This window comes from Pipra filicauda, unplaced genomic scaffold, assembly GCF_003945595.2.
Source record: "Pipra filicauda isolate LSUMZ 115617 unplaced genomic scaffold, ASM394559v2 scaffold67_size6003252_pilon, whole genome shotgun sequence".
Lineage (NCBI taxonomy): Eukaryota > Metazoa > Chordata > Aves > Passeriformes > Pipridae > Pipra > Pipra filicauda.
The window spans coordinates 3,369,664-3,383,023 of NW_024104842.1; the positions used below are offsets into that span (position 1 = coordinate 3,369,664).

At 34.5% G+C, this 13,360-nt stretch overlaps 1 protein-coding gene across 6 annotated transcripts in view; it reads right to left on the reverse strand.

Moving 5' to 3' along the window:
- Nucleotides 1-13,360, reverse strand: part of TENM3 (teneurin transmembrane protein 3) — a 1,265,035-nt gene that overhangs the window by 883,590 nt on the left and 368,085 nt on the right. The window lies entirely within an intron of this gene.

A 13,360-nucleotide genomic window follows, 5' to 3' on the forward strand; every position in this document is an offset into this window, starting at 1 on the left:
CTGATTCAAAGGCAACATCATCAACTGGATTCCTTCTTTTGCATTCACATATCTAATACAGCATAAACTGTAAAAAACATCCATTGCTTTGTCCAAAAATAAAAATCAGTGGATTAGCAGAGCAAACAAGGATTGAAAATGCTGCCAAACACTTGACGAAGCATCAAAACACAGCTTGATTCTTTGTTCACACAATAGAAGATACAAAGAAAAAAGTATCATCCTTTAACTTTTCTTGTATTGTATTTCAGAGGAAGATGAACTGTAGCCTTCCGGCAATCGCTAATGCAGTGTTTGTATTCTGTGTCGAGATTATCCACTTGGGTGCTGCACTGAAGCTGCCTGGGCTATTTTGACACTGCATCCAGATGCTCCAATTTTGCTTCAGTGACTCAGAGCAGAGCCAAAATGCCTTAAAGCAATGTTCAAAGGGTTAGGCCTTGATGAACAATTAAAGTACTCAGAAGAAGTGTTTCTGAACATCTCTGACTGAAGTGACTTAAGTGGCCTTAGTGTGACATTCAGGCAGGGAATACGTAATAGAAAGATTCCGTTCTACATTTCAGGTGAATGTGGAATTTGCCCCATTTTTATAGGAAAAATAAAAACGAAGTGTAATGACAAAAGAAAAATACTCCATGATTTTAACTGCAGTATACCAGTTCTACAAAGACTGAGCAGTTGCCTGCTTTATATAAACCACTTGAAAAGTCTAGTTAGAAATATTTTATTAAAGTTGCACCTTGTTTGAGACCTAAATAATTTAGTGGTTGAGCAAGACTTTTTTTTTCCACTTTTTTTTTTCTTTATTTTTTTTTTAAATATTTAAATTAATGGACATCCTGTAGAATCTAAGCATAGTTTCACACAAAGCAAATATCTGTGTACTTCAGTAGGCCATAACCGAAAACTTATCTAACTCAAGCACTTTGTTATTATTTCTACTGTTAAATATTTATGGGATTGGAAAATCATTTTGGAAATCATTTAATTGGAGATTAACTTCATCTACTAAATACTACAAAACCAGAGAAATACATAAGGCTCCATCACAGGCTCGACTCAACAAGAGAGGCCCTGAATCAAAAGAGTGGAGGCACCTGATCATCTAATGCTTAGACAAAAAAATACATTTTTTAAAACTTTCTTACTAATTAAGAACAAAGAATTTTAATTTCATATGTGCTGAACATAAATTTATTGTGAAGAAAGCATGCTTTAAGCTATTCCATTTATGATTTCATATTTTTCATTCTTAAGACTTTGCTTGGTATTGAGAAAAATAAGCCAGGAAAGGTTCCCATGTTTGCAAGAGTTTCAGTTTGGGAATTTTTTAGGTTAGGGTTTTTTTTTAAATTCTTTAAATTTTTAAGTTTTTTAAAGTTCCTGAGCATCAGTTTTAGTCTTCTGATACGTGCTGAAGTAAGAAAACAATTTCAGGTGGCAAGTGTCACTGAAGAATGTGCATGATTTAAGCTGGAGGAGGCAGATTTGATACAGAATATATACTGTGTACCAGGTGGGAGTTAACTGTGGAAAATCTTGAGAGAGACATGCTAAGATAACTGAGGGATGTCCTTAAAGACTCCTTAAAGACCTCCAGCACCTTCTATTCATTTGTTTCTGTTAATTTTGTGTCTCTTTGCTGCTGCCAGTTAACTCACTTACTGTGATGATTGGGCAGGACAGAAGAAACACACCCCAGGTTTGCCTACCCTACTGATTTAGTGGTCAGGTTACAGGTTTCATCAAACCCTGCATGCAGTGCAGTTGTCCATGTACTAAAACTTCATACTTGTATTTGCTTTGTATGAGTGAATAATCACTTTAAAGATTTATATTTGGATGCTTGTTTGTATACCACTACATTTATTTTTTCTTGTTTTATTAAATCCATAAAGTATGACAAGATTACTAGATACAAAACAGAACATGTATAAGAATTACTAATAAAATAATGTATTACAGGTTTTTAATATAGCATTTAAATCTAAGGATATGGGAGTGGGAAGAAAGAAATAAAGATCGATTATTTGCATTTTATGATTTTCACCTCCGTAGTTCAGAAAACATTTTTGGTCTTAAAAATAAAACATTAGCTGAAATATCCTAATTTCTCAGAATGGAAACTAGTTTTAGTTTTATGGACTAAGAAGATCCAGCATAATTGAGAAAGACAGATGATTGGTTAAAAATAGAATTCAGCATATTGTATTAGCAACAGCTTTTGCTTGAACAAAGAACTTTAAGAATTCAATGCATTAATATTTTTGCAAAAAGGTCGACAAACAAAAAAATACCAGTTAGTAAATACACCTGACTCTTCCAGAAACAATCTTGATTCCTTCGGACGTTCTCATTAGAAGTCTTGTAGAAAAATGCATTATTTTGGGAGAACTGACATATATGAACAACTCTGGGTTCAAGTATGTTTTCTATCAGCATTTAATAAAAAAGCACCAGCAACAATCAAATCTATTAGATATTTCAAAACAATCTTCTGATTTTAAGTGAGAACATCAGGGCAACCTAAATACCTGCTATGGTATAACTGCCTTTCATAGCAGATCTAGATTTCTAGGACACTTAATGTGCATAGATTATTCCCTTCCCCCATGAAATGCACAGAGGATTTCTTTGAATATGTGCAATCAGAAAAGGAAAGAATTTCTTCATTTTCTTGGGTAAACACCAGAAAGGTAGAGGTGAAGAAACCTAGTCATGAAGGTTTAGGAAGCTTGACTTGATTATCTGGATTGTGTTTTGATCTTTTTATTGTATATCTCTTGGAAAAGGAAGTGCATGTTATGTTCTCGACCACTCATGCACTGATATAAAGTAAAAGATAGCTTGGGAAACCAAGATTAAAACCAAGCTCTCTTTCTAGTTAGGGAATGGCACACTTCCACTCTTCTCCTTTATTACAACTCTACAGGACGGGAAAATCATCCACTAAATTAAGACTGTACTTTATTTTGGCTTTTCCTTAAATTCTTTGGCAATGTAAGAGATAGAGAAAAATGATTCAGATTTCATAAATAGGCAGTGCTGGTTCTGTATTGATCTTTGTGTCTGAATTGAAATAAGCATTCATGTAGCTAGGAAGTTCTACTACATTTTTTAAATATAAGCACACCAGTTCAGTACAGGTTCTTGAATTAAGAAGTGTTAGAAAACACGGAATTATATGCAGCAGAGTTTTATGTATTAATAGTTTTTCAGTTAGATGCTTTAACAAAAGGGGTATTGAAAAAAGTCAGTCATCTCCCTCCTCTACCCCCTCCCCTCACTTTAACTAAAATTATGCATTTACTGAATAACAGAACCATACTTTGATTTCATTTGGAACTAAAAGAAATATTCAAGAAATATTTAGGAACAAAAAGCATGGAGAAGAATTATCCTTCAACACTCCCAAAAGCAGCATTTTTATGCAATCATTAATCTGTATACTTGCCAGAGACATAGGCAACACTGCAAAAGTTATTTAAACACAAAGCTAAAGAACTGGAAATGAAAGATTAGGTTTACGCACTCTTTGTAAATCATTCATGGAAGTAAAGAGAATCCCCCCTCTCTTCACTTATTCAATAGCTCTGTGGTTAGGGCCTCATCTGATATACAATGTGGGACAATCAGGTTCAAGACCTTGTCTGCACATTCTTGAACCCACATTTTCACTTTCCCAAAAGAGATCTTAAACCAGTGAGAAATCTATAATTGGCTTCTCTCAATCCCCATGGAAAAACCTGTTCTGCATGGATTATTTAAATACTGAGTCAAAGAGAGAGAATGACTCTTTGGTCTGGTGGTTAAAGAATTCACTTGGGAGGCACACAGCTAGGTCAAAGTAGCAGTTCAAATAGCTCAGGTGAGAGCATACCACTTCAGAATATCCATTGGCTTGGTGCTTCCCCCGGAAGGTAGAAAATAGAGGTTTATATCTCAGTCAGGGAGAAGAGTTGAAACCTAGTCTCCTATATATAGGAGTTACTGCATTAAAAAACATATGTATCTTCAGCTTTGCGGGGGTAGAGGTGAGTGGGTGGAGAGGGGAAGACGAAGAAGAGAAACAGTTGCTATTTCTTTGCTGCTAGTTTTGTGAATCTATTCCCTGTTCAAAACAAAAAAAAAATAAAGCCATTTCAAATTCAATCTGAATTTTGACAACACTTTCATTGAAAGCTTTTTTAATTTTTAGCCATCAGTTTAGTCACTAGAAACATACTCAGATATTTAATGTAAAAACACATTTTCCTCCATGCAGGCTCAGATTAGACTCACAATTTAATACTGGATTAAAATTTTTTGCACATATGAAGCTGCCCTATATATAGTGTATATATACACAATAATCCTTGTGAAGCTAGGATTGACTGCCATTTAAAAACTATTTTATGAATCAAACTGTTAGATTCTTGTTAGTGAGAGGGAAATTACAGTAGAAGCTCTATTAAGTTAACATTTGAAATTGTACAGGGTGCAGTCACACTTTTTAGCATATGAGAAAGGAATGATCTTGCTTTTTTCTTCTCCTTTTTTTGGACACAACATAACACAAATAATTCATTATAATTCTTCTGGAACTATTAGCTTTCAATTTCTTGTATCACCGTTGTGAGCCTCCCGTTGTATAGTGTTTGTGCAATATTTTATATTTCATTTATCATATAGTAACTCCAAACACATTTGAGTCTGTTTTATGAGAAAACAAAACATTATATAGAATAACAGAAAACCTGAATTCCTGATTACTTGACATCAGCACTGACTGGAGAATTCAATTCCTTTCCTGAACATTAAATACAGAATTTTGTTGCTGTTTAAATTTGAATAAAGCATAATTAACTTACAGTACTTATTCTTATTTTTCTTTCATTGTCAATATGTCTCTCCTAAAACCTACAAGTTTTTCTGACAGCATTCAAAAGCTACAGGGATATCGATGACAAGTTAACTGGATGTAAATCCTCCAACAGAAAGTGGGTTTCAAGAGCAAAAGGTTGGTGAAATGCTAAGCTAGAAATAAAGCACAGCTTTGGATAAAGAAACATTTTCAGCTTAATAAAACTACTTCAGTAATTTAATTTGTTCAATATATAAATGTTATATATTCAAAAGTATTCATTCTTAGGCCACTGCTATACAGTGTTATTGCCTGCTGGTCTGCATCTCTACAAAGCACACAAAGTGACTATTTAGTTCTTAACAAGAATGTAAGAATATGTTGCTGCTTCATACAGGACTTTTTTTCCACAATATCTGTGCATGCAAAAATAATATAATAATTTCAAATTTGCCTGCTAATAACAAGTGTAAATTATATTTTTTTCAAACTAGCTTTTTGCCAATGAACATGCTCATCTGCATAAATTTTGCTTCTCATGGGAAGTCTAACGTTTTATGATTCCCATGTTAAATTGTCCCCCCGGCATTCCTAAAAAAGGGAAACATCTTTTCCAGCTAAAGAAGTTAATGCATTTTTCAATTAAAATTTCTTGGGGGAGGGGACAGAAAGTTTTAGTGCTGGAAGTTCCTAATTTTCAATCAACCCCAGTAAAAATAAAATCATCTTAAATATAAATTTGCTTTATAAGAACCTTTGAGATCTGTAATAGAAAATGAAGAATTCTTGATAAATGGTGTATGGTAATAAAATTTATGTTGTTCTTATCTCAGATATATTCATAGGATAAATATTCAATGAAAACAGTGGGTATTATGGGGAAGTTCATTCTCTTATGACTGACAGATGAAGAAGGTATCAGTATCAATAATAGTGGAAATTGTTATTTGGTTTTTTCTGGCTATTGTACCAGGCCATTGATAAACGTACAGTGGCCTAGAGGTGCTTTCACATAAACAATAACGTCACAATTTTTTAGAATTTTGCTTTTCAACTATATCACAAATATTTCACAAAAGAAAAATATTGTCAAATGGGCTTCAAATATGTTTTTAATATATTATGGATTAAATTGTAGGGAAAAAATAAAATATAAAAAAACCCCCCAAACAAACAAAAAAGGTATCTCATTATGTTATTCAGAAATGCTCATGAAATGAAAACCCCTTTATTCATTCAATAGATAAGCAAACCAGAAAAATATTCAGGCTTTACTAATTACTTTTGTAAAAAAAAATCAGTTCAGAACCGTATTAGTTAAATTTACAGATGTAATTTTCCAAAAGCACTGTGTGATTTTCCTACCTGTTCACTACTGAACAATAATTCACCTCAACTTACTTTAATTGAAGCATCATCAAGCAGAAAGTATTAATAGCAAACTCAGTACAAAGCAATGAAGCTTCCATTACAGAAAAGGAAGTTTATCACTGAATCCTCTATGATCAGGATTGGGCACAAAATTTTATCAGAAATGAAAAAACCCACACACCAACAAAAATCACTTCAACAACACTTACACAGACTATTTTTAGCAGATATTGTATTGTTTTTGTTGGTTTAAAACTTTGAAATAGAAAAGGAGAAAGTAAAAATTTAGGGCTCATATAACAATATGCAGACTTCTTTTGTTTAGAAATTAGTTCAGAAATCATACAGCAATCCTTCGTGACTAAAAAATAATTAGATAAGAAACTAATTAAGAAGTCAAAGCTAATATAATAAGCAGTTTTGTGGTACATTACACCATACTCTTATACAAAATTTTTCACAAATTTATACATATAAAAGAATTACTAAATTGTTCCTGAGTTATTGGTCTGTTAATCTTGCATATTAATTCAGGTAATGTGCCATAATAATTAGTTTCCATTAAATTTTTCTTATTTATGTAATATAACCTCAAATTTTGTTACTTTTGTTTCTGAGAAAGAGGAAGAAGCCACTGTATTTCTGTTGTCATCTCATTTCCCATCCTCATGAGGCTCTTTTTTCTTACCAGAGTGAGAATCTTTCACAATCATTAATGCCAGTTTTTATTTCTTTAATTAGGTGTTTCTATCAGGACCTTTTCAGTGAACTCTTCACAATTTAATATACTTCTGCTTCACTACTCTAGCTGATTGTTTCAGAGTCTGTGCCAAACACATTCCTGATCTGCAAAAAAGCCGCTTTCAAGGTCTTTCATACCCTGCCATAATCCCCTAGTAATTACAAAGGCTCTGTTTGCAACAATAAGCAAGTCTGAGAGCAGTTCTATAACCCTACATCACACATCAAATTTTACTTGGACATTGCAGTTAAATGTGCTTCCCTTGAGCCCCAAACTCGCATACAAAATCTGTGAGATGCCAAAACACAAGAACTGAAGGGTTATGATGAAGGTAACTATGTCTATACAAAACACTGAAAAAAATGAAATACAAAACACAGCTTGGATAAAGGCTTTAGTTGGGGAGCAGTTAAGTCCTCATTAGAAAAGCAAAGTTGACAGAGCTTAAAAGCACTTATTTTATAGCTGATAACCATTAATCATCTTTACAGATCTTTTTCTCCCCTAGAATTTAAACAGTGCTTTTGAATGTTCCTCTGTAATTACTCATACTTTTACTTTTTTTTTTTAATTTATTTTTTAGAGAAAAACATCTCTTTATGTGAAAGAAAAGACCTTGCCAGATTTTTTGGCTTAGGTGCAACCATTGCTTTCAGGTATATGACCCATGAGCTATCAGAAGTCACCTTTCCAATTACTGTATACATATAAAGGAGAAAGGTGCAATATATATCTTCACAAATACAGAACCCTCTTTGTTCTGTTGTCTTTTTCCTTCTTTGAATCTCCTCTATCTATTGCTCGTTGACCAAGAGCATACTTGTAGGGGGTTTTTTTACACCAAGTTCCGTCTCTAACTCAAACCAAAAATTATAATGGTCCAGAATAAAGTAAACCACTTCAATATACCTGATCTTACACTGGTCTAAAAAGCTTTAGAAAAATCCCAAACTGTTTTACACAGTTTGCTGACAATACAACTGGCCTAAACTATGTTAAATCATGTTGTAGGATGACAATACTCTAGAATAAAAACGGTCTGATAATGATCCCTCCTTTTGAAAGGACATCTATAATGTTAAGATCAATTTTGTTTAAAAGGTTGTGATATTAATTTCTAATATATAAAATGGTTTCTGTTAACTTGTGCCTTAAGTTTTCCAACTAATATATGCTGTGTTTTTCACGTGGTAGGGGAATACTCCCTGAAAAGAACTGGGTAAGCAATTATCTATTAGCAAAAATGAGACTAGGGAACTGTGCAAATGATTTTGCACAATACTTGAGTGGAAGTGACATCTGTGAGTGATAACAAAGTTCTCTGAACAATCATCAACTGTATGGAAGTTTCACCCTTACATTTCAGCTTTACCTGAAGGCCATTTAACCCCTATTTCCCAGGAACTCTCTTATCTATATTACTACAGGCAGTTTGCTGATAAGTAAATTTCTGTCTCTCCTGATGAAACTTTTTACTCCTTTCAATAACTATTCATATACTCAATGAGCCAGAGACACTAAAAATTATTCTATTCCCTGTTTGTTGAAGCAATTTACATGGGAAACCCAAGTTCTAATTACTATGCTAATGAATATTTATATATTGCATAGAAAGTGGAAATACACTAACAAAGGAAATGTCTGAAGGTGTTACAATTCAAGTACCTGCAGGAAAGAAGAGATGCAGGTTCAAGTGAGATTTGCTTTCCCCTTCAACACATTAGCTGATTATTTTAATAGCTTTTCCATTGAATGAAATAGGCCTGATTCACTTCTGTGATTCAGTTCATAAATTAATTCTGGATTTAGCTATTTGTTATTTTCATTAGCGGACTGGGCAATCACCAACCATAGGAAGTTCAACACGGGAAAGTGCTGGATTCTGCACCTGGAATGGGGCAACCCCGGATGTTCGTACAGACTGGGGAATGAGATGCTGGAAAGCAGTGCCATGGAAAGGGACCTGGAGGCCCTGGTCGATGGCAAGTTGAATATGAGTCAGCAGTGCCCTGGTAGCCAGGAGGGTCAACTGTGTCCTGGGGGGCATCAGGCAAAGCATCAGCAGCTGGTCGAGGAAGGGGATTGTCCCGCTCTGCTCTGACCTGGCGCAGCCTCAGCTTGAATATTGTGTGCAGCTTTGGGCACCACAATATAGGAAAGATATTAAACTATTAGAGAGTGTCCAAAGGAGGGCAGCGAAGATGGTGAAGGGTCTTGAGGGGAAGTATGAGGAGTATGAGGAGTATGAGGAAGTATGAGGAGCGGCTGAGGTCACTTGGTCTGTTCAGCCTGGAGAAGAGAAGACTGAGGGGAGACCTCATTGCAGTTACAACTTCCTCATGAGGGAAAGAGGAGGGGCAGGCACTGATCTCTTCTCTGTGATGACGAGTGATAAAACCCAAGGAAATGGCCTGAAGTTGTGTCAGGGGAGGTTTAGGTTGGAAATTAGAAAAAGGTTCTTCAACCAGAGAGTGGTTGGGCACTGGAACTGGGTCCCCAGGGAAGTGGTCACAGCATTAAGCCTGACAGAGTTCAAGAAGTGTTTGGACAATACTCCCAGGCACATGGTGTGAATGGTCTTAGGAATGGTCCTGTGTAAGGCCAGGAGCTGGACTCCATGAATCTTGTGGGTCCCTTCCAACTCAGCATATTCTGTGATTCTGTCATTCTGTAAATTTACTGCTTTTAAATTAACTGTAATCACATATTTATGGTTATTACATTCAGCTAGACACACCTTTCAAACTGCTGCAAGTGCAAATAATACAGTTTGAAAGAATTTCACTGTGTTTCTGGAAAGAATTGTAGGTAAAAGCTATAAAGTGAAGTGCACATTTTAATTTGATAACCTTATATTTGCAGATGTCAACCTTCAAGTTCCACCTCCACTCATAGCCATCACAAATTTATTTTTAAAAAAAAGAAAGATATCAACAGCCACATATGATGTTTTATTATCACAAGCAACCTCCTGTTCTCTAGCAGCCTGGAAACCGACGTTAAAGTGCAATGGCATAAGGCACTTTGTAAAGCACTACTTAATAAATAAAACAAACACAACACAGGAATATATGGCTGTTTCATTATAGTAGCCTCACCAGAATGCATTATAATAGTTTAGTAGGAATAGGACATGATCAATCAGGGATGACAATAATTATCAGAAAAAAGTAACTTCCCCTTCCTCATAAAGCATGAATGGAAAATGGAAAGAGTTAGGGAGTACTCCAAATGTATAGAAACAAGGAATGAATATAACTTCCATATGAATAATTAAATGATTGCCCATGGGCTGTATACATCTAATAGTGAAGGTGCATGCCTTTGCTTCCATCAATAAAGTAAATATTAGGGACTGGTTTTTTAGCCTTCTTATAATCCCTCTGCTAATAAAGTACCATTTAAAGCCTTGATAAAATTCCTAATGCCCCATGTATCCTAGTCATTGACTGCCTTAGGAACGGATACTTCAAAGACCCAAAAGGACATCAGTAGGCCTTTGGAATTGCTGCTGTGGAGACAGAAAGGATTAGACAATTGAACACTTTGCCTCGTCCGGCAGAAAACCCTTCTGTTGTAGGACTCTTGAAGGTAGAAGAACAGCAAGTATCAATTGCCACCATGACAGTGCAGCAGAGGCAGTACTGAACAAATCAAGACTCCATGATCCCCATCCATAAGATGATCTGCTAGCTGGAGAGCCAAGGAGTGGTCAGCAAGACTCGTTCACCCTTCAACAGCCCCATTTGTCCCATGTATAAGTCTAATGGAGAATGGAGATTGACAGTGGAGTATCATGGCTTGAAGAAAATTATCCCATCTCTGTGTGCTGCTGTGCCAGATATATTAGAACATCAGTATGAACTGGAGTCCAAGGCTCAACTAAAAAAATATTTTGTGCACATGCTTTAAATTTTTTCTGCATTTAAACAAATATGACTTTCTGAGAATATGTTAACTAAAGGGAAGAAAAAGGCAATTATGGGACAAAAACATAAGAAAAAATAGTGTGTGTAGCATTGCAGCAGCTCTTCATCTGCACTAAGAAGATAAAATTCTCTCCCACAGACTTGCACAGATTTCAGACTGGATATGAAACAAGATAGAATCACTAGATATTCCTCGGACCCACTTTATATTTCACATAACTAAATCCTCTACCCATCAAAATTATATTGAAGCTTTCAGTAACTCAAATTTTATCAGCATTTCAGACATATCCTATTAGTAAGAACAGAAATTATTCATTCTATTTAAAAGACTTGATAATGAATTATATACTTTTCTATAGTACCTATAATAAGGTTATTGAAATGTCAGAAAAAGTAGGTGATGTTACATGGGATATGTGAAATTTACTGTAGTTTAACTTATACTGATATTACAATATGGAAGTTTGTTTTGGTTTGGTTTGTTTTGTTTTTTTCCTGTTCTTCTTAACTGGTAAAATGGTTGCATGCTGTCTACAGTTATTTTTATGTTCACATATCCCAGAAAAGTATTAACTGTCTGCCACACTAAAAAGGTAAAATCAATGACAATCTGGTCATTTTTACCCATTATTGTCTTATTAAAATTCAGAAACTTATCTTTCAAAAAAGATTAATGAATTTTAGTATTTCCATTCAAATGCTTAAAAAGGAAAAGAAACAAACCGCCCTCATAAAACTTAAAGATATTAGTTTCATCTTCAAGTAGTGTACTAAGTGGTGTCTCTTGTGGTCTAGTTATTGGGAGGAGAGGAAAAGGTCAGGTTCTTACAATTGAAATGGTAATATATAAAACAAAATAACTGTGTTTATACACACAACATATAAACATAATCCCTATTATTAAGTTATAGTCACATTATACCTATATATAGAGACTCCTGCATTTATATGTAAAGATCTGTCTGGAAGAGTTTACAAATTGCTACTTTATTTATTTCTATCACAGTGTCTGTGATGTTACTTCTAATTTTCTTTGCTCCTGTGAAGCAGCATACTGAACTCTTAAGGGAACAGAAAACATACAAATGCTATTACAGTACACATTTCTAAGCAGCAGGAAGTCTGTAGTAAGTGTCAGAGATTGATCACAACTTTATTGCACATATAAACAGCCACTACCAGTTGTACTGTACCAAAGGGTCGTGGTATGTATCATCCATGCTGTACGTTTAACCACCTCAGATTTTCAGAGAGGTAACAGCAAGCATAAATTACTGAAAACAAACTGCAGTTAATGAAAACTTTTTGATCCAAGTTAATCTCCAAAACCAGAATAAAAATCCAAATCATACTTTCCCAAGGGAATGGAAAGGTGAGCTGAATATATGAAAACATATGTGAACGGTGAAAATTTAGAGCATTTATACAAATGTTAGATGCACGCATGTGCACCCCTAACTAGATGCATAAAGAAATGCATGTATGCCATAAATTTCAGACATGCATTGTAGAGTTCAAGGGCATGGTTTTAATCATAAAAATGTATGAGCAGGTTGCTAGCAAGTGGTCTGTAAAAGTATTTCATTCATAGAGTGCCAAAATCACATGAAAACTGGGAAATTTCAGAATTTACACTGCAATGATTGTATATAATCTGATTATTTTGTATTCAGTGCAGAGATTATTACATTAATAACCACTTTAAGAATGAAAGCATTTAATTCCTATAAATGAGGTACACTTTTAAATTATTATAATAAATTCCTTAGTCTGGAGTATCGCCATTTCTGAGATCAGCTAGGATTCTTGAACTAAGAAAAGGCCACTGCGTGGTGCCAGGCTTTTATGAAGTAATTTCTTTGTACAGAAAAGCTTTACTGCAGAAAATAAGGAATTTAGAGCAATTATAGAATCCTATTGAGATACTGTGAATTGAAAGTATATGGATATAGCAATTCTATTACATTTTCAACAAAACAAAGTCCTTTGAGTCATAGTTTTTTTATCCCTCAACTCATCGAAACATCTATCTGCATTTGAAAGAAGTATCACATATGCACTGCCTGTTACAAACACATACTTTTGGGACTGTCTCAAAAATCATGTGAGAATTTGTCTTTTTTACAGAGTGGCTGTCACTGACAACTACCTTGATGCCTATCCAATATTCAGAATACCACTAAAAAACCACTTTAATTATGAAAATGCCATATAGTTATGTTTTCTCAAACATTCTCAAGGCTCTAAAATATTTCTCAAAATATTCACAAGTGAACTCAGAGATGAGGATATTTATAAAAGAGTTAAAGTCATAAAAACATCACCTTCCAAAAGCTATTTTCCCCTACTGTAGTGAAAAGGCAACATAAATTTAATGAAACCAAATATTCAATAGGCAGGTTTTAAAAATGATAGTCTTCTCTGCTTGAAGAATGTTCATAACCCCATTAATATGAATGAAAGTTAACC